This window comes from Bos grunniens, chromosome 20 (assembly GCF_055505025.1).
Source record: "Bos grunniens cultivar Pamir isolate PY7600 chromosome 20, Bosgru_T2T1.0, whole genome shotgun sequence".
Classification (NCBI taxonomy): Eukaryota; Metazoa; Chordata; class Mammalia; order Artiodactyla; family Bovidae; genus Bos; species Bos grunniens.
Window position 1 is genome coordinate 73,109,548 of NC_141184.1, and position 27,671 is coordinate 73,137,218.

The window sequence follows — 27,671 nt, forward strand, 5'->3', positions numbered from 1 at the left end:
GCTGTCCTTTGTTGGTATCTTTGAATCTTTATGTAGTTTTCGTTGATTTTTACTGTTAAGGCTAACTGAACAAGGCAAGAGAGAAACCCCAGAATTGAAAAGCAATTGACGGTTTTGAAAGAAACATGTGCAGGCGAAGCTCTCTTCCTTTTTGAGAGATGGTTAAATGCAAAATCTTGATTCAACACATATGACTTTTGTGCACTTTATTTCAAATCTCCATGACAAAACCCTAAGGCGTCCAGGAAGAAAGGAGTAGAGGAGCAGACACAAAGAGCAACCTTTCCCCTTGGTGCCATCGCAACCAGCTGCTTAGTTCCTTCATCTCAAGGACTATCATCTGGGCTTCTCTGGTTTGTCTGATTCTTGTTTCGGGGACCGTTTCTCGTCACAAGGCTGTCAACAGTGGGGGTGGGTGGTGTGTGTGTGGGGGGGGGGGGGAGGGGGGGAGCCCTTCTTTCCATTCCACATGAGACCCAGTGGACAATCCAGGCCCTGCCCACTGCATTGAGTGTGCAGCAACAATATCAACGGTAATGCCGGTGAACAATGCGTATTCCTGGAATCCACTCCGTTGGCTACTGACTGTGTGTGCTGGTGGTCTGGAACCTAGACCTGGAAGCTTTCTGGATGATTGCAAATGACACCAAAGTCTGAGGACGATGGAAGATCTTCACATTTCTGCAAGAGCCACACACCTCCAGAAGGAACCACAAGACTTGCCTGAAATGGTCAAGGTATAAGTATTGGACTCAACGTTGGAAGGTCTCCACCTTTGCTATGGAAGTCAAACGATCTTTCTTTGAAATGAAAATGGAGCCTACTGAACGTTCACATTCTTCTAGAGCATTTGAAAAGCCCTAACTTGTAGAAATCTGCTGTACGAGTTCCTTGAAAGCAAGACCCTCTATGTATGGATATGTCTTCATGCCTTAGATTGTGCCTCGAATATAGTGTACCCATCAACCCAGGAAAGGAAAGAATTGAATCGCCAAATATACAAAGAGATCAAAAGTGCCGAGCCAAGTGACCCCTTGAGGCTTCCAAGAGCTTTTCTGTCTTTCACACACTAAGTAAATACTGAGCACCTACGATGAGCTAGGAGGCATGTAATAAGTTTCAGGGAATAGAAGGCGGAGAGAAGAAGACACAGAGTTCCTGCTTTCACTGAGACGACTCTAATGATACATCACAGGCAGATCCTTTGAGAACCTATAGAGGGGCCTCTTCCCTCACCACAAAACCTGGGTGTCAGGGAAGGCTTTCCAGAGGCACCATTTCGTTGAGGTCCATAGGTTGAACCTAGGTAAACCAGGGTTGAGATGCAGGAAGAATTTCAGGCAGGGAAAATAGCATCTTGGAAGGCTATGTGACCAGGGAAACTTAGGACATTCAAGAAACGAAAAATGCCCTATGGGATGGAAGCCAAAGAGTGCAGAGGGCATTCCAGGCAAAAGACATCAGAGAAGAACGTGAGGAGCAAGCCTGAAGGGAAGTGGTCGTATCTTCAATATGCTGGGAAAATACGAGAGCCGTTGGAGCAGGGAGGTGACAGCATTGCATCTGCATTTCCAAAAGGTCATCTTGCTCCACGTCACTAATGATTGGAGAGGCTCAACTCCAAACTCCAAGGAGGGACCACTTCACATGAGTCCGACTGGGCCTCACTGCGATGTCTGTCAATAACCGATGCTGGAGAAGATGTGGAGCAAAGGGAACTCTCCTCCACGGTGAGTAGGAATGGGCGTGGGTAGAGCCGGTATGGAAAAGAATATGGAGGTTCCCGAAGGAACTAAAAGTGGAAGTAGCCTATGGTCCAGCAGTCCGACTCCCAGGCATAGATCCACCCACGGTATAAGTGAACAAGATAGATGCCCCGTTTGGGCACATCTATCTGTGCGTGCGCGCGCACATGCGCATGCGCGATCGCCTCGAGGCAGGGGGTGGGGCGGGGGCCGGGGCTCTGGCTGGAGTCGGTGCAAGCCCCGGGATCGCCTGAGGCAAGCCAAAGGAGCCCCAGGTGGAGACGGGACTGCCGGTCGTCGGGTGTCCTGGAAGCCGAATGCGAATGCGGAGGGGCTCGCGGGCCGCGCGGAGGCAACCCAGGTCTGCAGCGGGAGTCGGGGCCCCGGCCACCCGCTCCCCGCGGCCCGGGAGGGGCTGGGGCTGCGGGGGGGATCCAAGAATCGGGACGCGCGGCGGGGGCTAAAGGACCTCTTCTGGTAGGCAAAAAGCCTCGAGCACCCGGGATTCCCAGGTGGTCTCCCATCCAAGATACTAACCAGGCCCGACCCTGCTTAGCTTCCGAGATCAGACGAGATCGGGCGCCTTCAGGCTGATACGGCCTGAGACGGTGGCGCTTGGCTCGGGGCGCCCTAAGAGCCTTGCGCTTCGCCTCCCTTTCGCTCTGCCCTGCAGGTCGGGCCAACGGGCCGCACCTCTCGTCGCGGGGCATGCTGTACTTGAGCCGCACGACCCGCGACCGGACTCCAGCCTGCTGACGCCGGCCCGCCCCCCCACCCCCACCCCCCGAACACCGCCAACACCAGACCAGCAAGCGCCTGGCCGGGCCCGGGGGCCCGAGGGGCTTCCAGGACCCCCCATTGACCGGGAGGTCGTGCGTGCGTGCGTGCGCGCGGGGCCTGGGGGCTGGGCTGAGGGGTGCGGAGGTCTCGGCGCCCTCCCACCCGCGGCCACTCCAGACCCGGCCGCGCTCGCTGAGCCGGGCCTCCCCCCGATCCCATTCGCTGCTCAGGCCCGCGCGGCCCCGGAGGTGTCGGTCTTCGGCGCCCGCCGCCTCCCAACCCCCGGGGCCCAGGGGCCTCTGAACCTCCTGCGGGCCTAGACGCAGCGAAACTTGAGCGCCCAACTTGCCCGGCACCTGTCCGGTGCCCAAACCCACCAGAAGCCAGGGAGGCGCGGTCGACCGGAGCGCCTCAGCCCCTCCCCTTCGCACTACCGAGGCCCCCCCTTTGCCCCCACGCCAAGCCCTCGACCTTCCTGAGAGAGCAGACGAGCCACAGGCAGGCACACAGACAGACACACAGACACTCGCACGCACCCACGCCAAGGGAGACAGCTGGCCTGCGCAAGCTCCTCAGCCAGAGCCAGAGCGCCTGGGAGAGGCCGGGGCCAGACGAACGGGCCGGCGGCTGGCTGTCAGGAGATACAGAGGCAGAAATACATGAAGATTCCGAGACAGACTCCAAGACGGCAAGAGGAGATACACACACACACACACACACACACACACACACACACACACACACACTTGAGTGTGGTCTTTGGAAATACTTGTGTTCGTAGTTGCTGGGTTGAGCCCAACTTTAATACAACCCATGGACTGCGGCCCATCAGGCTCCTCTGTCCGTGGCATTTCCCAGGCGAGGATACTGGGAGTGGGTTGCCATTTCCTTCTCCGGCGGGATCTTCCCGACCCAGGGATCAAACCCCAGTCTCCTGCGCGCGGATGCCTTGCCATCTGAACCAGGACATTGCTAATTCCCTAGGCAAAATACAAAGAATAGAGCTCGTGTTCTACTAAATGGAAAGACGATTTCAAAAACAGAAGCTGTCCTTTGTTGGTATCTTTGAATCTTTATGTAGTTTTCGTTGATTTTTACTGTTAAGGCTAACTGAACAAGGCAAGAGAGAAACCCCAGAATTGAAAAGCAATTGACGGTTTTGAAAGAAACATGTGCAGGCGAAGCTCTCTTCCTTTTTGAGAGATGGTTAAATGCAAAATCTTGATTCAACACATATGACTTTTGTGCACTTTATTTCAAATCTCCATGACAAAACCCTAAGGCGTCCAGGAAGAAAGGAGTAGAGGGGCAGACACAAAGAGCAACCTTTCCCCTTGGTGCCATCGCAACCAGCTGCTTAGTTCCTTCATCTCAAGGACTATCATCTGGGCTTCTCTGGTTTGTCTGATTCTTGTTTCGGGGACCGTTTCTCGTCACAAGGCTGTCAACAGTGGGGGTGGGTGGTGTGTGTGTGGGGGGGGGGGAGGGGGGGAGCCCTTCTTTCCATTCCACATGAGACCCAGTGGACAATCCAGGCCCTGCCCACTGCATTGAGTGTGCAGCAACAATATCAACGGTAATGCCGGTGAACAATGCGTATTCCTGGAATCCACTCCGTTGGCTACTGACTGTGTGTGCTGGTGGTCTGGAACCTAGACCTGGAAGCTTTCTGGATGATTGCAAATGACACCAAAGTCTGAGGACGATGGAAGATCTTCACATTTCTGCAAGAGCCACACACCTCCAGAAGGAACCACAAGACTTGCCTGAAATGGTCAAGGTATAAGTATTGGACTCAACGTTGGAAGGTCTCCACCTTTGCTATGGAAGTCAAACGATCTTTCTTTGAAATGAAAATGGAGCCTACTGAACGTTCACATTCTTCTAGAGCATTTGAAAAGCCCTAACTTGTAGAAATCTGCTGTACGAGTTCCTTGAAAGCAAGACCCTCTATGTATGGATATGTCTTCATGCCTTAGATTGTGCCTCGAATATAGTGTACCCATCAACCCAGGAAAGGAAAGAATTGAATCGCCAAATATACAAAGAGATCAAAAGTGCCGAGCCAAGTGACCCCTTGAGGCTTCCAAGAGCTTTTCTGTCTTTCACACACTAAGTAAATACTGAGCACCTACGATGAGCTAGGAGGCATGTAATAAGTTTCAGGGAATAGAAGGCGGAGAGAAGAAGACACAGAGTTCCTGCTTTCACTGAGACGACTCTAATGATACATCACAGGCAGATCCTTTGAGAACCTATAGAGGGGCCTCTTCCCTCACCACAAAACCTGGGTGTCAGGGAAGGCTTTCCAGAGGCACCATTTCGTTGAGGTCCATAGGTTGAACCTAGGTAAACCAGGGTTGAGATGCAGGAAGAATTTCAGGCAGGGAAAATAGCATCTTGGAAGGCTATGTGACCAGGGAAACTTAGGACATTCAAGAAACGAAAAATGCCCTATGGGATGGAAGCCAAAGAGTGCAGAGGGCATTCCAGGCAAAAGACATCAGAGAAGAACGTGAGGAGCAAGCCTGAAGGGAAGTGGTCGTATCTTCAATATGCTGGGAAAATACGAGAGCCGTTGGAGCAGGGAGGTGACAGCATTGCATCTGCATTTCCAAAAGGTCATCTTGCTCCACGTCACTAATGATTGGAGAGGCTCAACTCCAAACTCCAAGGAGGGACCACTTCACATGAGTCCGACTGGGCCTCACTGCGATGTCTGTCAATAACCGATGCTGGAGAAGATGTGGAGCAAAGGGAACTCTCCTCCACGGTGAGTAGGAATGGGCGTGGGTAGAGCCGGTATGGAAAAGAATATGGAGGTTCCCGAAGGAACTAAAAGTGGAAGTAGCCTATGGTCCAGCAGTCCGACTCCCAGGCATAGATCCACCCACGGTATAAGTGAACAAGATAGATGCCCCGTTTGGGCACATCTATCTGTGCGTGCGCGCGCACATGCGCATGCGCGATCGCCTCGAGGCAGGGGGTGGGGCGGGGGCCGGGGCTCTGGCTGGAGTCGGTGCAAGCCCCGGGATCGCCTGAGGCAAGCCAAAGGAGCCCCAGGTGGAGACGGGACTGCCGGTCGTCGGGTGTCCTGGAAGCCGAATGCGAATGCGGAGGGGCTCGCGGGCCGCGCGGAGGCAACCCAGGTCTGCAGCGGGAGTCGGGGCCCCGGCCACCCGCTCCCCGCGGCCCGGGAGGGGCTGGGGCTGCGGGGGGGATCCAAGAATCGGGACGCGCGGCGGGGGCTAAAGGACCTCTTCTGGTAGGCAAAAAGCCTCGAGCACCCGGGATTCCCAGGTGGTCTCCCATCCAAGATACTAACCAGGCCCGACCCTGCTTAGCTTCCGAGATCAGACGAGATCGGGCGCCTTCAGGCTGATACGGCCTGAGACGGTGGCGCTTGGCTCGGGGCGCCCTAAGAGCCTTGCGCTTCGCCTCCCTTTCGCTCTGCCCTGCAGGTCGGGCCAACGGGCCGCACCTCTCGTCGCGGGGCATGCTGTACTTGAGCCGCACGACCCGCGACCGGACTCCAGCCTGCTGACGCCGGCCCGCCCCCCCACCCCCACCCCCCGAACACCGCCAACACCAGACCAGCAAGCGCCTGGCCGGGCCCGGGGGCCCGAGGGGCTTCCAGGACCCCCCATTGACCGGGAGGTCGTGCGTGCGTGCGTGCGCGCGGGGCCTGGGGGCTGGGCTGAGGGGTGCGGAGGTCTCGGCGCCCTCCCACCCGCGGCCACTCCAGACCCGGCCGCGCTCGCTGAGCCGGGCCTCCCCCCGATCCCATTCGCTGCTCAGGCCCGCGCGGCCCCGGAGGTGTCGGTCTTCGGCGCCCGCCGCCTCCCAACCCCCGGGGCCCAGGGGCCTCTGAACCTCCTGCGGGCCTAGACGCAGCGAAACTTGAGCGCCCAACTTGCCCGGCACCTGTCCGGTGCCCAAACCCACCAGAAGCCAGGGAGGCGCGGTCGACCGGAGCGCCTCAGCCCCTCCCCTTCGCACTACCGAGGCCCCCCCTTTGCCCCCACGCCAAGCCCTCGACCTTCCTGAGAGAGCAGACGAGCCACAGGCAGGCACACAGACAGACACACAGACACTCGCACGCACCCACGCCAAGGGAGACAGCTGGCCTGCGCAAGCTCCTCAGCCAGAGCCAGAGCGCCTGGGAGAGGCCGGGGCCAGACGAACGGGCCGGCGGCTGGCTGTCAGGAGATACAGAGGCAGAAATACATGAAGATTCCGAGACAGACTCCAAGACGGCAAGAGGAGATACACACACACACACACACACACACACACACACACACACACTTGAGTGTGGTCTTTGGAAATACTTGTGTTCGTAGTTGCTGGGTTGAGCCCAACTTTAATACAACCCATGGACTGCGGCCCATCAGGCTCCTCTGTCCGTGGCATTTCCCAGGCGAGGATACTGGGAGTGGGTTGCCATTTCCTTCTCCGGCGGGATCTTCCCGACCCAGGGATCAAACCCCAGTCTCCTGCGCGCGGATGCCTTGCCATCTGAACCAGGACATTGCTAATTCCCTAGGCAAAATACAAAGAATAGAGCTCGTGTTCTACTAAATGGAAAGACGATTTCAAAAACAGAAGCTGTCCTTTGTTGGTATCTTTGAATCTTTATGTAGTTTTCGTTGATTTTTACTGTTAAGGCTAACTGAACAAGGCAAGAGAGAAACCCCAGAATTGAAAAGCAATTGACGGTTTTGAAAGAAACATGTGCAGGCGAAGCTCTCTTCCTTTTTGAGAGATGGTTAAATGCAAAATCTTGATTCAACACATATGACTTTTGTGCACTTTATTTCAAATCTCCATGACAAAACCCTAAGGCGTCCAGGAAGAAAGGAGTAGAGGAGCAGACACAAAGAGCAACCTTTCCCCTTGGTGCCATCGCAACCAGCTGCTTAGTTCCTTCATCTCAAGGACTATCATCTGGGCTTCTCTGGTTTGTCTGATTCTTGTTTCGGGGACCGTTTCTCGTCACAAGGCTGTCAACAGTGGGGGTGGGTGGTGTGTGTGTGGGGGGGGGGGGGAGGGGGGGAGCCCTTCTTTCCATTCCACATGAGACCCAGTGGACAATCCAGGCCCTGCCCACTGCATTGAGTGTGCAGCAACAATATCAACGGTAATGCCGGTGAACAATGCGTATTCCTGGAATCCACTCCGTTGGCTACTGACTGTGTGTGCTGGTGGTCTGGAACCTAGACCTGGAAGCTTTCTGGATGATTGCAAATGACACCAAAGTCTGAGGACGATGGAAGATCTTCACATTTCTGCAAGAGCCACACACCTCCAGAAGGAACCACAAGACTTGCCTGAAATGGTCAAGGTATAAGTATTGGACTCAACGTTGGAAGGTCTCCACCTTTGCTATGGAAGTCAAACGATCTTTCTTTGAAATGAAAATGGAGCCTACTGAACGTTCACATTCTTCTAGAGCATTTGAAAAGCCCTAACTTGTAGAAATCTGCTGTACGAGTTCCTTGAAAGCAAGACCCTCTATGTATGGATATGTCTTCATGCCTTAGATTGTGCCTCGAATATAGTGTACCCATCAACCCAGGAAAGGAAAGAATTGAATCGCCAAATATACAAAGAGATCAAAAGTGCCGAGCCAAGTGACCCCTTGAGGCTTCCAAGAGCTTTTCTGTCTTTCACACACTAAGTAAATACTGAGCACCTACGATGAGCTAGGAGGCATGTAATAAGTTTCAGGGAATAGAAGGCGGAGAGAAGAAGACACAGAGTTCCTGCTTTCACTGAGACGACTCTAATGATACATCACAGGCAGATCCTTTGAGAACCTATAGAGGGGCCTCTTCCCTCACCACAAAACCTGGGTGTCAGGGAAGGCTTTCCAGAGGCACCATTTCGTTGAGGTCCATAGGTTGAACCTAGGTAAACCAGGGTTGAGATGCAGGAAGAATTTCAGGCAGGGAAAATAGCATCTTGGAAGGCTATGTGACCAGGGAAACTTAGGACATTCAAGAAACGAAAAATGCCCTATGGGATGGAAGCCAAAGAGTGCAGAGGGCATTCCAGGCAAAAGACATCAGAGAAGAACGTGAGGAGCAAGCCTGAAGGGAAGTGGTCGTATCTTCAATATGCTGGGAAAATATGAGAGCCGTTGGAGCAGGGAGGTGACAGCATTGCATCTGCATTTCCAAAAGGTCATCTTGCTCCACGTCACTAATGATTGGAGAGGCTCAACTCCAAACTCCAAGGAGGGACCACTTCACATGAGTCCGACTGGGCCTCACTGCGATGTCTGTCAATAACCGATGCTGGAGAAGATGTGGAGCAAAGGGAACTCTCCTCCACGGTGAGTAGGAATGGGCGTGGGTAGAGCCGGTATGGAAAAGAATATGGAGGTTCCCGAAGGAACTAAAAGTGGAAGTAGCCTATGGTCCAGCAGTCCGACTCCCAGGCATAGATCCACCCACGGTATAAGTGAACAAGATAGATGCCCCGTTTGGGCACATCTATCTGTGCGTGCGCGCGCACATGCGCATGCGCGATCGCCTCGAGGCAGGGGGTGGGGCGGGGGCCGGGGCTCTGGCTGGAGTCGGTGCAAGCCCCGGGATCGCCTGAGGCAAGCCAAAGGAGCCCCAGGTGGAGACGGGACTGCCGGTCGTCGGGTGTCCTGGAAGCCGAATGCGAATGCGGAGGGGCTCGCGGGCCGCGCGGAGGCAACCCAGGTCTGCAGCGGGAGTCGGGGCCCCGGCCACCCGCTCCCCGCGGCCCGGGAGGGGCTGGGGCTGCGGGGGGGATCCAAGAATCGGGACGCGCGGCGGGGGCTAAAGGACCTCTTCTGGTAGGCAAAAAGCCTCGAGCACCCGGGATTCCCAGGTGGTCTCCCATCCAAGATACTAACCAGGCCCGACCCTGCTTAGCTTCCGAGATCAGACGAGATCGGGCGCCTTCAGGCTGATACGGCCTGAGACGGTGGCGCTTGGCTCGGGGCGCCCTAAGAGCCTTGCGCTTCGCCTCCCTTTCGCTCTGCCCTGCAGGTCGGGCCAACGGGCCGCACCTCTCGTCGCGGGGCATGCTGTACTTGAGCCGCACGACCCGCGACCGGACTCCAGCCTGCTGACGCCGGCCCGCCCCCCCACCCCCACCCCCCGAACACCGCCAACACCAGACCAGCAAGCGCCTGGCCGGGCCCGGGGGCCCGAGGGGCTTCCAGGACCCCCCATTGACCGGGAGGTCGTGCGTGCGTGCGTGCGCGCGGGGCCTGGGGGCTGGGCTGAGGGGTGCGGAGGTCTCGGCGCCCTCCCACCCGCGGCCACTCCAGACCCGGCCGCGCTCGCTGAGCCGGGCCTCCCCCCGATCCCATTCGCTGCTCAGGCCCGCGCGGCCCCGGAGGTGTCGGTCTTCGGCGCCCGCCGCCTCCCAACCCCCGGGGCCCAGGGGCCTCTGAACCTCCTGCGGGCCTAGACGCAGCGAAACTTGAGCGCCCAACTTGCCCGGCACCTGTCCGGTGCCCAAACCCACCAGAAGCCAGGGAGGCGCGGTCGACCGGAGCGCCTCAGCCCCTCCCCTTCGCACTACCGAGGCCCCCCCTTTGCCCCCACGCCAAGCCCTCGACCTTCCTGAGAGAGCAGACGAGCCACAGGCAGGCACACAGACAGACACACAGACACTCGCACGCACCCACGCCAAGGGAGACAGCTGGCCTGCGCAAGCTCCTCAGCCAGAGCCAGAGCGCCTGGGAGAGGCCGGGGCCAGACGAACGGGCCGGCGGCTGGCTGTCAGGAGATACAGAGGCAGAAATACATGAAGATTCCGAGACAGACTCCAAGACGGCAAGAGGAGATACACACACACACACACACACACACACACACACACACACACTTGAGTGTGGTCTTTGGAAATACTTGTGTTCGTAGTTGCTGGGTTGAGCCCAACTTTAATACAACCCATGGACTGCGGCCCATCAGGCTCCTCTGTCCGTGGCATTTCCCAGGCGAGGATACTGGGAGTGGGTTGCCATTTCCTTCTCCGGCGGGATCTTCCCGACCCAGGGATCAAACCCCAGTCTCCTGCGCGCGGATGCCTTGCCATCTGAACCAGGACATTGCTAATTCCCTAGGCAAAATACAAAGAATAGAGCTCGTGTTCTACTAAATGGAAAGACGATTTCAAAAACAGAAGCTGTCCTTTGTTGGTATCTTTGAATCTTTATGTAGTTTTCGTTGATTTTTACTGTTAAGGCTAACTGAACAAGGCAAGAGAGAAACCCCAGAATTGAAAAGCAATTGACGGTTTTGAAAGAAACATGTGCAGGCGAAGCTCTCTTCCTTTTTGAGAGATGGTTAAATGCAAAATCTTGATTCAACACATATGACTTTTGTGCACTTTATTTCAAATCTCCATGACAAAACCCTAAGGCGTCCAGGAAGAAAGGAGTAGAGGGGCAGACACAAAGAGCAACCTTTCCCCTTGGTGCCATCGCAACCAGCTGCTTAGTTCCTTCATCTCAAGGACTATCATCTGGGCTTCTCTGGTTTGTCTGATTCTTGTTTCGGGGACCGTTTCTCGTCACAAGGCTGTCAACAGTGGGGGTGGGTGGTGTGTGTGTGGGGGGGGGGGGAGGGGGGGAGCCCTTCTTTCCATTCCACATGAGACCCAGTGGACAATCCAGGCCCTGCCCACTGCATTGAGTGTGCAGCAACAATATCAACGGTAATGCCGGTGAACAATGCGTATTCCTGGAATCCACTCCGTTGGCTACTGACTGTGTGTGCTGGTGGTCTGGAACCTAGACCTGGAAGCTTTCTGGATGATTGCAAATGACACCAAAGTCTGAGGACGATGGAAGATCTTCACATTTCTGCAAGAGCCACACACCTCCAGAAGGAACCACAAGACTTGCCTGAAATGGTCAAGGTATAAGTATTGGACTCAACGTTGGAAGGTCTCCACCTTTGCTATGGAAGTCAAACGATCTTTCTTTGAAATGAAAATGGAGCCTACTGAACGTTCACATTCTTCTAGAGCATTTGAAAAGCCCTAACTTGTAGAAATCTGCTGTACGAGTTCCTTGAAAGCAAGACCCTCTATGTATGGATATGTCTTCATGCCTTAGATTGTGCCTCGAATATAGTGTACCCATCAACCCAGGAAAGGAAAGAATTGAATCGCCAAATATACAAAGAGATCAAAAGTGCCGAGCCAAGTGACCCCTTGAGGCTTCCAAGAGCTTTTCTGTCTTTCACACACTAAGTAAATACTGAGCACCTACGATGAGCTAGGAGGCATGTAATAAGTTTCAGGGAATAGAAGGCGGAGAGAAGAAGACACAGAGTTCCTGCTTTCACTGAGACGACTCTAATGATACATCACAGGCAGATCCTTTGAGAACCTATAGAGGGGCCTCTTCCCTCACCACAAAACCTGGGTGTCAGGGAAGGCTTTCCAGAGGCACCATTTCGTTGAGGTCCATAGGTTGAACCTAGGTAAACCAGGGTTGAGATGCAGGAAGAATTTCAGGCAGGGAAAATAGCATCTTGGAAGGCTATGTGACCAGGGAAACTTAGGACATTCAAGAAACGAAAAATGCCCTATGGGATGGAAGCCAAAGAGTGCAGAGGGCATTCCAGGCAAAAGACATCAGAGAAGAACGTGAGGAGCAAGCCTGAAGGGAAGTGGTCGTATCTTCAATATGCTGGGAAAATACGAGAGCCGTTGGAGCAGGGAGGTGACAGCATTGCATCTGCATTTCCAAAAGGTCATCTTGCTCCACGTCACTAATGATTGGAGAGGCTCAACTCCAAACTCCAAGGAGGGACCACTTCACATGAGTCCGACTGGGCCTCACTGCGATGTCTGTCAATAACCGATGCTGGAGAAGATGTGGAGCAAAGGGAACTCTCCTCCACGGTGAGTAGGAATGGGCGTGGGTAGAGCCGGTATGGAAAAGAATATGGAGGTTCCCGAAGGAACTAAAAGTGGAAGTAGCCTATGGTCCAGCAGTCCGACTCCCAGGCATAGATCCACCCACGGTATAAGTGAACAAGATAGATGCCCCGTTTGGGCACATCTATCTGTGCGTGCGCGCGCACATGCGCATGCGCGATCGCCTCGAGGCAGGGGGTGGGGCGGGGGCCGGGGCTCTGGCTGGAGTCGGTGCAAGCCCCGGGATTGCCTGAGGCAAGCCAAAGGAGCCCCAGGTGGAGACGGGACTGCCGGTCGTCGGGTGTCCTGGAAGCCGAATGCGAATGCGGAGGGGCTCGCGGGCCGCGCGGAGGCAACCCAGGTCTGCAGCGGGAGTCGGGGCCCCGGCCACCCGCTCCCCGCGGCCCGGGAGGGGCTGGGGCTGCGGGGGGGATCCAAGAATCGGGACGCGCGGCGGGGGCTAAAGGACCTCTTCTGGTAGGCAAAAAGCCTCGAGCACCCGGGATTCCCAGGTGGTCTCCCATCCAAGATACTAACCAGGCCCGACCCTGCTTAGCTTCCGAGATCAGACGAGATCGGGCGCCTTCAGGCTGATACGGCCTGAGACGGTGGCGCTTGGCTCGGGGCGCCCTAAGAGCCTTGCGCTTCGCCTCCCTTTCGCTCTGCCCTGCAGGTCGGGCCAACGGGCCGCACCTCTCGTCGCGGGGCATGCTGTACTTGAGCCGCACGACCCGCGACCGGACTCCAGCCTGCTGACGCCGGCCCGCCCCCCCCCCCCCCACCCCCCGAACACCGCCAACACCAGACCAGCAAGCGCCTGGCCGGGCCCGGGGGCCCGAGGGGCTTCCAGGACCCCCCATTGACCGGGAGGTCGTGCGTGCGTGCGTGCGCGCGGGGCCTGGGGGCTGGGCTGAGGGGTGCGGAGGTCTCGGCGCCCTCCCACCCGCGGCCACTCCAGACCCGGCCGCGCTCGCTGAGCCGGGCCTCCCCCCGATCCCATTCGCTGCTCAGGCCCGCGCGGCCCCGGAGGTGTCGGTCTTCGGCGCCCGCCGCCTCCCAACCCCCGGGGCCCAGGGGCCTCTGAACCTCCTGCGGGCCTAGACGCAGCGAAACTTGAGCGCCCAACTTGCCCGGCACCTGTCCGGTGCCCAAACCCACCAGAAGCCAGGGAGGCGCGGTCGACCGGAGCGCCTCAGCCCCTCCCCTTCGCACTACCGAGGCCCCCCCTTTGCCCCCACGCCAAGCCCTCGACCTTCCTGAGAGAGCAGACGAGCCACAGGCAGGCACACAGACAGACACACAGACACTCGCACGCACCCACGCCAAGGGAGACAGCTGGCCTGCGCAAGCTCCTCAGCCAGAGCCAGAGCGCCTGGGAGAGGCCGGGGCCAGACGAACGGGCCGGCGGCTGGCTGTCAGGAGATACAGAGGCAGAAATACATGAAGATTCCGAGACAGACTCCAAGACGGCAAGAGGAGATACACACACACACACACACACACACACACACACACACACACACACACTTGAGTGTGGTCTTTGGAAATACTTGTGTTCGTAGTTGCTGGGTTGAGCCCAACTTTAATACAACCCATGGACTGCGGCCCATCAGGCTCCTCTGTCCGTGGCATTTCCCAGGCGAGGATACTGGGAGTGGGTTGCCATTTCCTTCTCCGGCGGGATCTTCCCGACCCAGGGATCAAACCCCAGTCTCCTGCGCGCGGATGCCTTGCCATCTGAACCAGGACATTGCTAATTCCCTAGGCAAAATACAAAGAATAGAGCTCGTGTTCTACTAAATGGAAAGACGATTTCAAAAACAGAAGCTGTCCTTTGTTGGTATCTTTGAATCTTTATGTAGTTTTCGTTGATTTTTACTGTTAAGGCTAACTGAACAAGGCAAGAGAGAAACCCCAGAATTGAAAAGCAATTGACGGTTTTGAAAGAAACATGTGCAGGCGAAGCTCTCTTCCTTTTTGAGAGATGGTTAAATGCAAAATCTTGATTCAACACATATGACTTTTGTGCACTTTATTTCAAATCTCCATGACAAAACCCTAAGGCGTCCAGGAAGAAAGGAGTAGAGGGGCAGACACAAAGAGCAACCTTTCCCCTTGGTGCCATCGCAACCAGCTGCTTAGTTCCTTCATCTCAAGGACTATCATCTGGGCTTCTCTGGTTTGTCTGATTCTTGTTTCGGGGACCGTTTCTCGTCACAAGGCTGTCAACAGTGGGGGTGGGTGGTGTGTGTGTGGGGGGGGGGGGAGGGGGGGAGCCCTTCTTTCCATTCCACATGAGACCCAGTGGACAATCCAGGCCCTGCCCACTGCATTGAGTGTGCAGCAACAATATCAACGGTAATGCCGGTGAACAATGCGTATTCCTGGAATCCACTCCGTTGGCTACTGACTGTGTGTGCTGGTGGTCTGGAACCTAGACCTGGAAGCTTTCTGGATGATTGCAAATGACACCAAAGTCTGAGGACGATGGAAGATCTTCACATTTCTGCAAGAGCCACACACCTCCAGAAGGAACCACAAGACTTGCCTGAAATGGTCAAGGTATAAGTATTGGACTCAACGTTGGAAGGTCTCCACCTTTGCTATGGAAGTCAAACGATCTTTCTTTGAAATGAAAATGGAGCCTACTGAACGTTCACATTCTTCTAGAGCATTTGAAAAGCCCTAACTTGTAGAAATCTGCTGTACGAGTTCCTTGAAAGCAAGACCCTCTATGTATGGATATGTCTTCATGCCTTAGATTGTGCCTCGAATATAGTGTACCCATCAACCCAGGAAAGGAAAGAATTGAATCGCCAAATATACAAAGAGATCAAAAGTGCCGAGCCAAGTGACCCCTTGAGGCTTCCAAGAGCTTTTCTGTCTTTCACACACTAAGTAAATACTGAGCACCTACGATGAGCTAGGAGGCATGTAATAAGTTTCAGGGAATAGAAGGCGGAGAGAAGAAGACACAGAGTTCCTGCTTTCACTGAGACGACTCTAATGATACATCACAGGCAGATCCTTTGAGAACCTATAGAGGGGCCTCTTCCCTCACCACAAAACCTGGGTGTCAGGGAAGGCTTTCCAGAGGCACCATTTCGTTGAGGTCCATAGGTTGAACCTAGGTAAACCAGGGTTGAGATGCAGGAAGAATTTCAGGCAGGGAAAATAGCATCTTGGAAGGCTATGTGACCAGGGAAACTTAGGACATTCAAGAAACGAAAAATGCCCTATGGGATGGAAGCCAAAGAGTGCAGAGGGCATTCCAGGCAAAAGACATCAGAGAAGAACGTGAGGAGCAAGCCTGAAGGGAAGTGGTCGTATCTTCAATATGCTGGGAAAATACGAGAGCCGTTGGAGCAGGGAGGTGACAGCATTGCATCTGCATTTCCAAAAGGTCATCTTGCTCCACGTCACTAATGATTGGAGAGGCTCAACTCCAAACTCCAAGGAGGGACCACTTCACATGAGTCCGACTGGGCCTCACTGCGATGTCTGTCAATAACCGATGCTGGAGAAGATGTGGAGCAAAGGGAACTCTCCTCCACGGTGAGTAGGAATGGGCGTGGGTAGAGCCGGTATGGAAAAGAATATGGAGGTTCCCGAAGGAACTAAAAGTGGAAGTAGCCTATGGTCCAGCAGTCCGACTCCCAGGCATAGATCCACCCACGGTATAAGTGAACAAGATAGATGCCCCGTTTGGGCACATCTATCTGTGCGTGCGCGCGCACATGCGCATGCGCGATCGCCTCGAGGCAGGGGGTGGGGCGGGGGCCGGGGCTCTGGCTGGAGTCGGTGCAAGCCCCGGGATCGCCTGAGGCAAGCCAAAGGAGCCCCAGGTGGAGACGGGACTGCCGGTCGTCGGGTGTCCTGGAAGCCGAATGCGAATGCGGAGGGGCTCGCGGGCCGCGCGGAGGCAACCCAGGTCTGCAGCGGGAGTCGGGGCCCCGGCCACCCGCTCCCCGCGGCCCGGGAGGGGCTGGGGCTGCGGGGGGGATCCAAGAATCGGGACGCGCGGCGGGGGCTAAAGGACCTCTTCTGGTAGGCAAAAAGCCTCGAGCACCCGGGATTCCCAGGTGGTCTCCCATCCAAGATACTAACCAGGCCCGACCCTGCTTAGCTTCCGAGATCAGACGAGATCGGGCGCCTTCAGGCTGATACGGCCTGAGACGGTGGCGCTTGGCTCGGGGCGCCCTAAGAGCCTTGCGCTTCGCCTCCCTTTCGCTCTGCCCTGCAGGTCGGGCCAACGGGCCGCACCTCTCGTCGCGGGGCATGCTGTACTTGAGCCGCACGACCCGCGACCGGACTCCAGCCTGCTGACGCCGGCCCGCCCCCCCACCCCCACCCCCCGAACACCGCCAACACCAGACCAGCAAGCGCCTGGCCGGGCCCGGGGGCCCGAGGGGCTTCCAGGACCCCCCATTGACCGGGAGGTCGTGCGTGCGTGCGTGCGCGCGGGGCCTGGGGGCTGGGCTGAGGGGTGCGGAGGTCTCGGCGCCCTCCCACCCGCGGCCACTCCAGACCCGGCCGCGCTCGCTGAGCCGGGCCTCCCCCCGATCCCATTCGCTGCTCAGGCCCGCGCGGCCCCGGAGGTGTCGGTCTTCGGCGCCCGCCGCCTCCCAACCCCCGGGGCCCAGGGGCCTCTGAACCTCCTGCGGGCCTAGACGCAGCGAAACTTGAGCGCCCAACTTGCCCGGCACCTGTCCGGTGCCCAAACCCACCAGAAGCCAGGGAGGCGCGGTCGACCGGAGCGCCTCAGCCCCTCCCCTTCGCACTACCGAGGCCCCCCCTTTGCCCCCACGCCAAGCCCTCGACCTTCCTGAGAGAGCAGACGAGCCACAGGCAGGCACACAGACAGACACACAGACACTCGCACGCACCCACGCCAAGGGAGACAGCTGGCCTGCGCAAGCTCCTCAGCCAGAGCCAGAGCGCCTGGGAGAGGCCGGGGCCAGACGAACGGGCCGGCGGCTGGCTGTCAGGAGATACAGAGGCAGAAATACATGAAGATTCCGAGACAGACTCCAAGACGGCAAGAGGAGATACACACACACACACACACACACACACACACACACACACACACTTGAGTGTGGTCTTTGGAAATACTTGTGTTCGTAGTTGCTGGGTTGAGCCCAACTTTAATACAACCCATGGACTGCGGCCCATCAGGCTCCTCTGTCCGTGGCATTTCCCAGGCGAGGATACTGGGAGTGGGTTGCCATTTCCTTCTCCGGCGGGATCTTCCCGACCCAGGGATCAAACCCCAGTCTCCTGCGCGCGGATGCCTTGCCATCTGAACCAGGACATTGCTAATTCCCTAGGCAAAATACAAAGAATAGAGCTCGTGTTCTACTAAATGGAAAGACGATTTCAAAAACAGAAGCTGTCCTTTGTTGGTATCTTTGAATCTTTATGTAGTTTTCGTTGATTTTTACTGTTAAGGCTAACTGAACAAGGCAAGAGAGAAACCCCAGAATTGAAAAGCAATTGACGGTTTTGAAAGAAACATGTGCAGGCGAAGCTCTCTTCCTTTTTGAGAGATGGTTAAATGCAAAATCTTGATTCAACACATATGACTTTTGTGCACTTTATTTCAAATCTCCATGACAAAACCCTAAGGCGTCCAGGAAGAAAGGAGTAGAGGAGCAGACACAAAGAGCAACCTTTCCCCTTGGTGCCATCGCAACCAGCTGCTTAGTTCCTTCATCTCAAGGACTATCATCTGGGCTTCTCTGGTTTGTCTGATTCTTGTTTCGGGGACCGTTTCTCGTCACAAGGCTGTCAACAGTGGGGGTGGGTGGTGTGTGTGTGGGGGGGGGGGGAGGGGGGGAGCCCTTCTTTCCATTCCACATGAGACCCAGTGGACAATCCAGGCCCTGCCCACTGCATTGAGTGTGCAGCAACAATATCAACGGTAATGCCGGTGAACAATGCGTATTCCTGGAATCCACTCCGTTGGCTACTGACTGTGTGTGCTGGTGGTCTGGAACCTAGACCTGGAAGCTTTCTGGATGATTGCAAATGACACCAAAGTCTGAGGACGATGGAAGATCTTCACATTTCTGCAAGAGCCACACACCTCCAGAAGGAACCACAAGACTTGCCTGAAATGGTCAAGGTATAAGTATTGGACTCAACGTTGGAAGGTCTCCACCTTTGCTATGGAAGTCAAACGATCTTTCTTTGAAATGAAAATGGAGCCTACTGAACGTTCACATTCTTCTAGAGCATTTGAAAAGCCCTAACTTGTAGAAATCTGCTGTACGAGTTCCTTGAAAGCAAGACCCTCTATGTATGGATATGTCTTCATGCCTTAGATTGTGCCTCGAATATAGTGTACCCATCAACCCAGGAAAGGAAAGAATTGAATCGCCAAATATACAAAGAGATCAAAAGTGCCGAGCCAAGTGACCCCTTGAGGCTTCCAAGAGCTTTTCTGTCTTTCACACACTAAGTAAATACTGAGCACCTACGATGAGCTAGGAGGCATGTAATAAGTTTCAGGGAATAGAAGGCGGAGAGAAGAAGACACAGAGTTCCTGCTTTCACTGAGACGACTCTAATGATACATCACAGGCAGATCCTTTGAGAACCTATAGAGGGGCCTCTTCCCTCACCACAAAACCTGGGTGTCAGGGAAGGCTTTCCAGAGGCACCATTTCGTTGAGGTCCATAGGTTGAACCTAGGTAAACCAGGGTTGAGATGCAGGAAGAATTTCAGGCAGGGAAAATAGCATCTTGGAAGGCTATGTGACCAGGGAAACTTAGGACATTCAAGAAACGAAAAATGCCCTATGGGATGGAAGCCAAAGAGTGCAGAGGGCATTCCAGGCAAAAGACATCAGAGAAGAACGTGAGGAGCAAGCCTGAAGGGAAGTGGTCGTATCTTCAATATGCTGGGAAAATACGAGAGCCGTTGGAGCAGGGAGGTGACAGCATTGCATCTGCATTTCCAAAAGGTCATCTTGCTCCACGTCACTAATGATTGGAGAGGCTCAACTCCAAACTCCAAGGAGGGACCACTTCACATGAGTCCGACTGGGCCTCACTGCGATGTCTGTCAATAACCGATGCTGGAGAAGATGTGGAGCAAAGGGAACTCTCCTCCACGGTGAGTAGGAATGGGCGTGGGTAGAGCCGGTATGGAAAAGAATATGGAGGTTCCCGAAGGAACTAAAAGTGGAAGTAGCCTATGGTCCAGCAGTCCGACTCCCAGGCATAGATCCACCCACGGTATAAGTGAACAAGATAGATGCCCCGTTTGGGCACATCTATCTGTGCGTGCGCGCGCACATGCGCATGCGCGATCGCCTCGAGGCAGGGGGTGGGGCGGGGGCCGGGGCTCTGGCTGGAGTCGGTGCAAGCCCCGGGATTGCCTGAGGCAAGCCAAAGGAGCCCCAGGTGGAGACGGGACTGCCGGTCGTCGGGTGTCCTGGAAGCCGAATGCGAATGCGGAGGGGCTCGCGGGCCGCGCGGAGGCAACCCAGGTCTGCAGCGGGAGTCGGGGCCCCGGCCACCCGCTCCCCGCGGCCCGGGAGGGGCTGGGGCTGCGGGGGGGATCCAAGAATCGGGACGCGCGGCGGGGGCTAAAGGACCTCTTCTGGTAGGCAAAAAGCCTCGAGCACCCGGGATTCCCAGGTGGTCTCCCATCCAAGATACTAACCAGGCCCGACCCTGCTTAGCTTCCGAGATCAGACGAGATCGGGCGCCTTCAGGCTGATACGGCCTGAGACGGTGGCGCTTGGCTCGGGGCGCCCTAAGAGCCTTGCGCTTCGCCTCCCTTTCGCTCTGCCCTGCAGGTCGGGCCAACGGGCCGCACCTCTCGTCGCGGGGCATGCTGTACTTGAGCCGCACGACCCGCGACCGGACTCCAGCCTGCTGACGCCGGCCCGCCCCCCCCCCCCCCACCCCCCGAACACCGCCAACACCAGACCAGCAAGCGCCTGGCCGGGCCCGGGGGCCCGAGGGGCTTCCAGGACCCCCCATTGACCGGGAGGTCGTGCGTGCGTGCGTGCGCGCGGGGCCTGGGGGCTGGGCTGAGGGGTGCGGAGGTCTCGGCGCCCTCCCACCCGCGGCCACTCCAGACCCGGCCGCGCTCGCTGAGCCGGGCCTCCCCCCGATCCCATTCGCTGCTCAGGCCCGCGCGGCCCCGGAGGTGTCGGTCTTCGGCGCCCGCCGCCTCCCAACCCCCGGGGCCCAGGGGCCTCTGAACCTCCTGCGGGCCTAGACGCAGCGAAACTTGAGCGCCCAACTTGCCCGGCACCTGTCCGGTGCCCAAACCCACCAGAAGCCAGGGAGGCGCGGTCGACCGGAGCGCCTCAGCCCCTCCCCTTCGCACTACCGAGGCCCCCCCTTTGCCCCCACGCCAAGCCCTCGACCTTCCTGAGAGAGCAGACGAGCCACAGGCAGGCACACAGACAGACACACAGACACTCGCACGCACCCACGCCAAGGGAGACAGCTGGCCTGCGCAAGCTCCTCAGCCAGAGCCAGAGCGCCTGGGAGAGGCCGGGGCCAGACGAACGGGCCGGCGGCTGGCTGTCAGGAGATACAGAGGCAGAAATACATGAAGATTCCGAGACAGACTCCAAGACGGCAAGAGGAGATACACACACACACACACACACACACACACACACACACACACACACACTTGAGTGTGGTCTTTGGAAATACTTGTGTTCGTAGTTGCTGGGTTGAGCCCAACTTTAATACAACCCATGGACTGCGGCCCATCAGGCTCCTCTGTCCGTGGCATTTCCCAGGCGAGGATACTGGGAGTGGGTTGCCATTTCCTTCTCCGGCGGGATCTTCCCGACCCAGGGATCAAACCCCAGTCTCCTGCGCGCGGATGCCTTGCCATCTGAACCAGGACATTGCTAATTCCCTAGGCAAAATACAAAGAATAGAGCTCGTGTTCTACTAAATGGAAAGACGATTTCAAAAACAGAAGCTGTCCTTTGTTGGTATCTTTGAATCTTTATGTAGTTTTCGTTGATTTTTACTGTTAAGGCTAACTGAACAAGGCAAGAGAGAAACCCCAGAATTGAAAAGCAATTGACGGTTTTGAAAGAAACATGTGCAGGCGAAGCTCTCTTCCTTTTTGAGAGATGGTTAAATGCAAAATCTTGATTCAACACATATGACTTTTGTGCACTTTATTTCAAATCTCCATGACAAAACCCTAAGGCGTCCAGGAAGAAAGGAGTAGAGGGGCAGACACAAAGAGCAACCTTTCCCCTTGGTGCCATCGCAACCAGCTGCTTAGTTCCTTCATCTCAAGGACTATCATCTGGGCTTCTCTGGTTTGTCTGATTCTTGTTTCGGGGACCGTTTCTCGTCACAAGGCTGTCAACAGTGGGGGTGGGTGGTGTGTGTGTGGGGGGGGGGGAGGGGGGGAGCCCTTCTTTCCATTCCACATGAGACCCAGTGGACAATCCAGGCCCTGCCCACTGCATTGAGTGTGCAGCAACAATATCAACGGTAATGCCGGTGAACAATGCGTATTCCTGGAATCCACTCCGTTGGCTACTGACTGTGTGTGCTGGTGGTCTGGAACCTAGACCTGGAAGCTTTCTGGATGATTGCAAATGACACCAAAGTCTGAGGACGATGGAAGATCTTCACATTTCTGCAAGAGCCACACACCTCCAGAAGGAACCACAAGACTTGCCTGAAATGGTCAAGGTATAAGTATTGGACTCAACGTTGGAAGGTCTCCACCTTTGCTATGGAAGTCAAACGATCTTTCTTTGAAATGAAAATGGAGCCTACTGAACGTTCACATTCTTCTAGAGCATTTGAAAAGCCCTAACTTGTAGAAATCTGCTGTACGAGTTCCTTGAAAGCAAGACCCTCTATGTATGGATATGTCTTCATGCCTTAGATTGTGCCTCGAATATAGTGTACCCATCAACCCAGGAAAGGAAAGAATTGAATCGCCAAATATACAAAGAGATCAAAAGTGCCGAGCCAAGTGACCCCTTGAGCTTCCAAGAGCTTTTCTGTCTTTCACACACTAAGTAAATACTGAGCACCTACGATGAGCTAGGAGGCATGTAATAAGTTTCAGGGAATAGAAGGCGGAGAGAAGAAGACACAGAGTTCCTGCTTTCACTGAGACGACTCTAATGATACATCACAGGCAGATCCTTTGAGAACCTATAGAGGGGCCTCTTCCCTCACCACAAAACCTGGGTGTCAGGGAAGGCTTTCCAGAGGCACCATTTCGTTGAGGTCCATAGGTTGAACCTAGGTAAACCAGGGTTGAGATGCAGGAAGAATTTCAGGCAGGGAAAATAGCATCTTGGAAGGCTATGTGACCAGGGAAACTTAGGACATTCAAGAAACGAAAAATGCCCTATGGGATGGAAGCCAAAGAGTGCAGAGGGCATTCCAGGCAAAAGACATCAGAGAAGAACGTGAGGAGCAAGCCTGAAGGGAAGTGGTCGTATCTTCAATATGCTGGGAAAATACGAGAGCCGTTGGAGCAGGGAGGTGACAGCATTGCATCTGCATTTCCAAAAGGTCATCTTGCTCCACGTCACTAATGATTGGAGAGGCTCAACTCCAAACTCCAAGGAGGGACCACTTCACATGAGTCCGACTGGGCCTCACTGCGATGTCTGTCAATAACCGATGCTGGAGAAGATGTGGAGCAAAGGGAACTCTCCTCCACGGTGAGTAGGAATGGGCGTGGGTAGAGCCGGTATGGAAAAGAATATGGAGGTTCCCGAAGGAACTAAAAGTGGAAGTAGCCTATGGTCCAGCAGTCCGACTCCCAGGCATAGATCCACCCACGGTATAAGTGAACAAGATAGATGCCCCGTTTGGGCACATCTATCTGTGCGTGCGCGCGCACATGCGCATGCGCGATCGCCTCGAGGCAGGGGGTGGGGCGGGGGCCGGGGCTCTGGCTGGAGTCGGTGCAAGCCCCGGGATTGCCTGAGGCAAGCCAAAGGAGCCCCAGGTGGAGACGGGACTGCCGGTCGTCGGGTGTCCTGGAAGCCGAATGCGAATGCGGAGGGGCTCGCGGGCCGCGCGGAGGCAACCCAGGTCTGCAGCGGGAGTCGGGGCCCCGGCCACCCGCTCCCCGCGGCCCGGGAGGGGCTGGGGCTGCGGGGGGGATCCAAGAATCGGGACGCGCGGCGGGGGCTAAAGGACCTCTTCTGGTAGGCAAAAAGCCTCGAGCACCCGGGATTCCCAGGTGGTCTCCCATCCAAGATACTAACCAGGCCCGACCCTGCTTAGCTTCCGAGATCAGACGAGATCGGGCGCCTTCAGGCTGAGACGGCCTGAGACGGTGGCGCTTGGCTCGGGGCGCCCTAAGAGCCTTGCGCTTCGCCTCCCTTTCGCTCTGCCCTGCAGGTCGGGCCAACGGGCCGCACCTCTCGTCGCGGGGCATGCTGTACTTGAGCCGCACGACCCGCGACCGGACTCCAGCCTGCTGACGCCGGCCCGCCCCCCCCCCCCCCACCCCCCGAACACCGCCAACACCAGACCAGCAAGCGCCTGGCCGGGCCCGGGGGCCCGAGGGGCTTCCAGGACCCCCCATTGACCGGGAGGTCGTGCGTGCGTGCGTGCGCGCGGGGCCTGGGGGCTGGGCTGAGGGGTGCGGAGGTCTCGGCGCCCTCCCACCCGCGGCCACTCCAGACCCGGCCGCGCTCGCTGAGCCGGGCCTCCCCCCGATCCCATTCGCTGCTCAGGCCCGCGCGGCCCCGGAGGTGTCGGTCTTCGGCGCCCGCCGCCTCCCAACCCCCGGGGCCCAGGGGCCTCTGAACCTCCTGCGGGCCTAGACGCAGCGAAACTTGAGCGCCCAACTTGCCCGGCACCTGTCCGGTGCCCAAACCCACCAGAAGCCAGGGAGGCGCGGTCGACCGGAGCGCCTCAGCCCCTCCCTTCGCACTACCGAGGCCCCCCCTTTGCCCCCACGCCAAGCCTCGACCTTCCTGAGAGAGCAGACGAGCCACAGGCAGGCACACAGACAGACACACAGACACTCGCACGCCCCACGCCAAGGGAGACAGCTGGCCTGCGCAAGCTCCTCAGCCAGAGCCAGAGCGCCTGGGAGAGGCGGGGCCAGACGAACGGGCCGGCGGCTGGCTGTCAGGAGATACAGAGGCAGAAATACATGAAGATTCCGAGACAGACTCCAAGACGGCAAGAGGAGTACACACACACACACCACACACACACACACACACACACACACACACACTTGAGTGTGGTCTTTGGAAATACTTGTGTTCGTAGTTGCTGGGTTGAGCCAACTTAATACAACCCATGGACTGCGGCCCATCAGGCTCCTCTGGTCCGTGGCATTTCCAGGCGAGGGATACTGGGAGTGGGTTGCCATTCCTTCTCCGGCGGGATCTTCCCGACCCAGGGATCAAACCCCAGTCTCCTGCGCGCGGATGCCTTGCCATCTGAACCAGGACATTGCTAATTCCCTAGGCAAAATACAAAGAATAGAGCTCGTGTTCTACTAATGGAAAGACGATTTCAAAAACAGAAGCTGTCCTTTGTTGGGTATCTTTGAATCTTTATGTAGTTTTCGTTGATTTTTACTGTTAAGGCTAACTGAACAAGGCAAGAGAGAAACCCCAGAATTGAAAAGCAATTGACGGTTTTGAAAGAAACATGTGCAGGCGAAGCTCTCTTCCTTTTTGAGAGATGGTTAAATGCAAAATCTTGATTCAACACATATGACTTTTGTGCCACTTTATTTCAAATCTCCATGACAAAACCCTAAGGCGTCCAGGAAGAAAGGAGTAGAGGGCAGACACAAAGAGCAACCTTTCCCTTGGTGCCATCGCAACCAGCTGCTTAGTTCCTTCATCTCAAGGACTATCATCTGGGCTTCTCTGGTTTGTCTGATCTTGTTTCGGGGACCGTTTCTCGTCACAAGGCTGTCAACAGTGGGGGTGGGTGGTGTGTGTGGGGGGGGGGGGAGGGGGGAGCCCTTCTTTCATTCCACATGAGACCCAGTGGACAATCCAGCCCTGCCCACTGCATTGAGTGTGCAGCAACAATATCAACGGTAATGCCGTGAACAATGCGTATTCCTGGAATCCACTCCGTTGGCTACTGACTGTGTGTGCTGGTGGTCTGGAACCTAGACTGGGAAGCTTTCTGGATGATTGCAAATGACACCAAAGTCTGAGGACGATGGAAGATCTTCACATTTCTGCAAGAGCCACACACCTCCAGAAGGAACCACAAGACTTGCCTGAAATGTCAAGGTAAAGTATTGGACTCAACGTTGGAAGGTCTCCACCTTTGCTATGGAAGTCAAACGATCTTTCTTTGAAATGAAAATGGAGCCTACTGAACGTTCACATTCTTCTAGAGCATTTGAAAAGCCCTAACTTGTAGAAATCTGCTGTACGAGTTCCTTGAAAGCAAGACCCTCTATGTATGGATATGTCTTCATGCCTTAGATTGTGCCTCGAATATAGTGTACCCATCAACCCAGGAAAGGAAAGAATTGAATCGCCAAATATACAAAGAGATCAAAAGTGCCGAGCCAAGTGACCCCTTGAGGCTTCCAAGAGCTTTTCTGTCTTTCACACACTAAGTAAATACTGAGCACCTACGATGAGCTAGGAGGCATGTAATAAGTTTCAGGGAATAGAAGGCGGAGAGAAGACACAGAGTTCCTGCTTTCACTGAGACGACTCTAATGATACATCACAGGCAGATCCTTTGAGAACCTATAGAGGGGCCTCTTCCCTCACCACAAAACCTGGGTGTCAGGGAAGGCTTTCCAGAGGCACCATTTCGTTGAGGTCCATAGGTTGAACCTAGGTAAACCAGGGTTGAGATGCAGGAAGAATTTCAGGCAGGGAAAATAGCATCTTGGAAGGCTATGTGACCAGGGAAACTTAGGACATTCAAGAAACGAAAAATGCCCTATGGGATGGAAGCCAAAGAGTGCAGAGGGCATTCCAGGCAAAAGACATCAGAGAAGAACGTGAGGAGCAAGCCTGAAGGGAAGTGGTCGTATCTTCAATATGCTGGGAAAATACGAGAGCCGTTGGAGCAGGGAGGTGACAGCATTGCATCTGCATTTCCAAAAGGTCATCTTGCTCCACGTCACTAATGATTGGAGAGGCTCAACTCCAAACTCCAAGGAGGGACCACTTCACATGAGTCCGACTGGGCCTCACTGCGATGTCTGTCAATAACCGATGCTGGAGAAGATGTGGAGCAAAGGGAACTCTCCTCCACGGTGAGTAGGAATGGGCGTGGGTAGAGCCGGTATGGAAAAGAATATGGAGGTTCCCGAAGGAACTAAAAGTGGAAGTAGCCTATGGTCCAGCAGTCCGACTCCCAGGCATAGATCCACCCACGGTATAAGTGAACAAGATACGGTATAAGTGAACAAGATAGATGCCCCGTTTGGGCACATCTATCTGTGCGTGCGCGCGCACATGCGCATGCGCGATCGCCTCGAGGCAGGGGGTGGGGCGGGGGCCGGGGCTCTGGCTGGAGTCGGTGCAAGCCCCGGGATCGCCTGAGGCAAGCCAAAGGAGCCCCAGGTGGAGACGGGACTGCCGGTCGTCGGGTGTCCTGGAAGCCGAATGCGAATGCGGAGGGGCTCGCGGGCCGCGCGGAGGCAACCCAGGTCTGCAGCGGGAGTCGGGGCCCCGGCCACCCGCTCCCCGCGGCCCGGGAGGGGCTGGGGCTGCGGGGGGGATCCAAGAATCGGGACGCGCGGCGGGGGCTAAAGGACCTCTTCTGGTAGGCAAAAAGCCTCGAGCACCCGGGATTCCCAGGTGGTCTCCCATCCAAGATACTAACCAGGCCCGACCCTGCTTAGCTTCCGAGATCAGACGAGATCGGGCGCCTTCAGGCTGATACGGCCTGAGACGGTGGCGCTTGGCTCGGGGCGCCCTAAGAGCCTTGCGCTTCGCCTCCCTTTCGCTCTGCCCTGCAGGTCGGGCCAACGGGCCGCACCTCTCGTCGCGGGGCATGCTGTACTTGAGCCGCACGACCCGCGACCGGACTCCAGCCTGCTGACGCCGGCCCGCCCCCCCACCCCCACCCCCCGAACACCGCCAACACCAGACCAGCAAGCGCCTGGCCGGGCCCGGGGGCCCGAGGGGCTTCCAGGACCCCCCATTGACCGGGAGGTCGTGCGTGCGTGCGTGCGCGCGGGGCCTGGGGGCTGGGCTGAGGGGTGCGGAGGTCTCGGCGCCCTCCCACCCGCGGCCACTCCAG

The 27,671-nt window shown here is 56.2% G+C and overlaps 8 pseudogenes; all 8 read right to left on the reverse strand.

The window, feature by feature from the left end:
- Positions 1 to 2,232: 2,232 nt before the first annotated feature.
- On the reverse strand, positions 2,233 to 2,352 carry LOC147350770 (5S ribosomal RNA; annotated as a pseudogene).
- A 3,448-nt stretch (positions 2,353 to 5,800) lies between these two features.
- On the reverse strand, positions 5,801 to 5,920 carry LOC147350771 (5S ribosomal RNA; annotated as a pseudogene).
- Positions 5,921 to 9,364: 3,444 nt separating this feature from the next.
- Positions 9,365 to 9,484, reverse strand: LOC147350772 (5S ribosomal RNA; annotated as a pseudogene).
- A 3,443-nt stretch (positions 9,485 to 12,927) lies between these two features.
- On the reverse strand, positions 12,928 to 13,047 carry LOC147350773 (5S ribosomal RNA; annotated as a pseudogene).
- A 3,450-nt stretch (positions 13,048 to 16,497) lies between these two features.
- Positions 16,498 to 16,617, reverse strand: LOC147350774 (5S ribosomal RNA; annotated as a pseudogene).
- A 3,445-nt stretch (positions 16,618 to 20,062) lies between these two features.
- LOC147350775 (5S ribosomal RNA) lies at positions 20,063 to 20,182 on the reverse strand (annotated as a pseudogene).
- A 3,448-nt stretch (positions 20,183 to 23,630) lies between these two features.
- On the reverse strand, positions 23,631 to 23,750 carry LOC147350776 (5S ribosomal RNA; annotated as a pseudogene).
- A 3,451-nt stretch (positions 23,751 to 27,201) lies between these two features.
- On the reverse strand, positions 27,202 to 27,321 carry LOC147350777 (5S ribosomal RNA; annotated as a pseudogene).
- Positions 27,322 to 27,671: the final 350 nt, after the last annotated feature.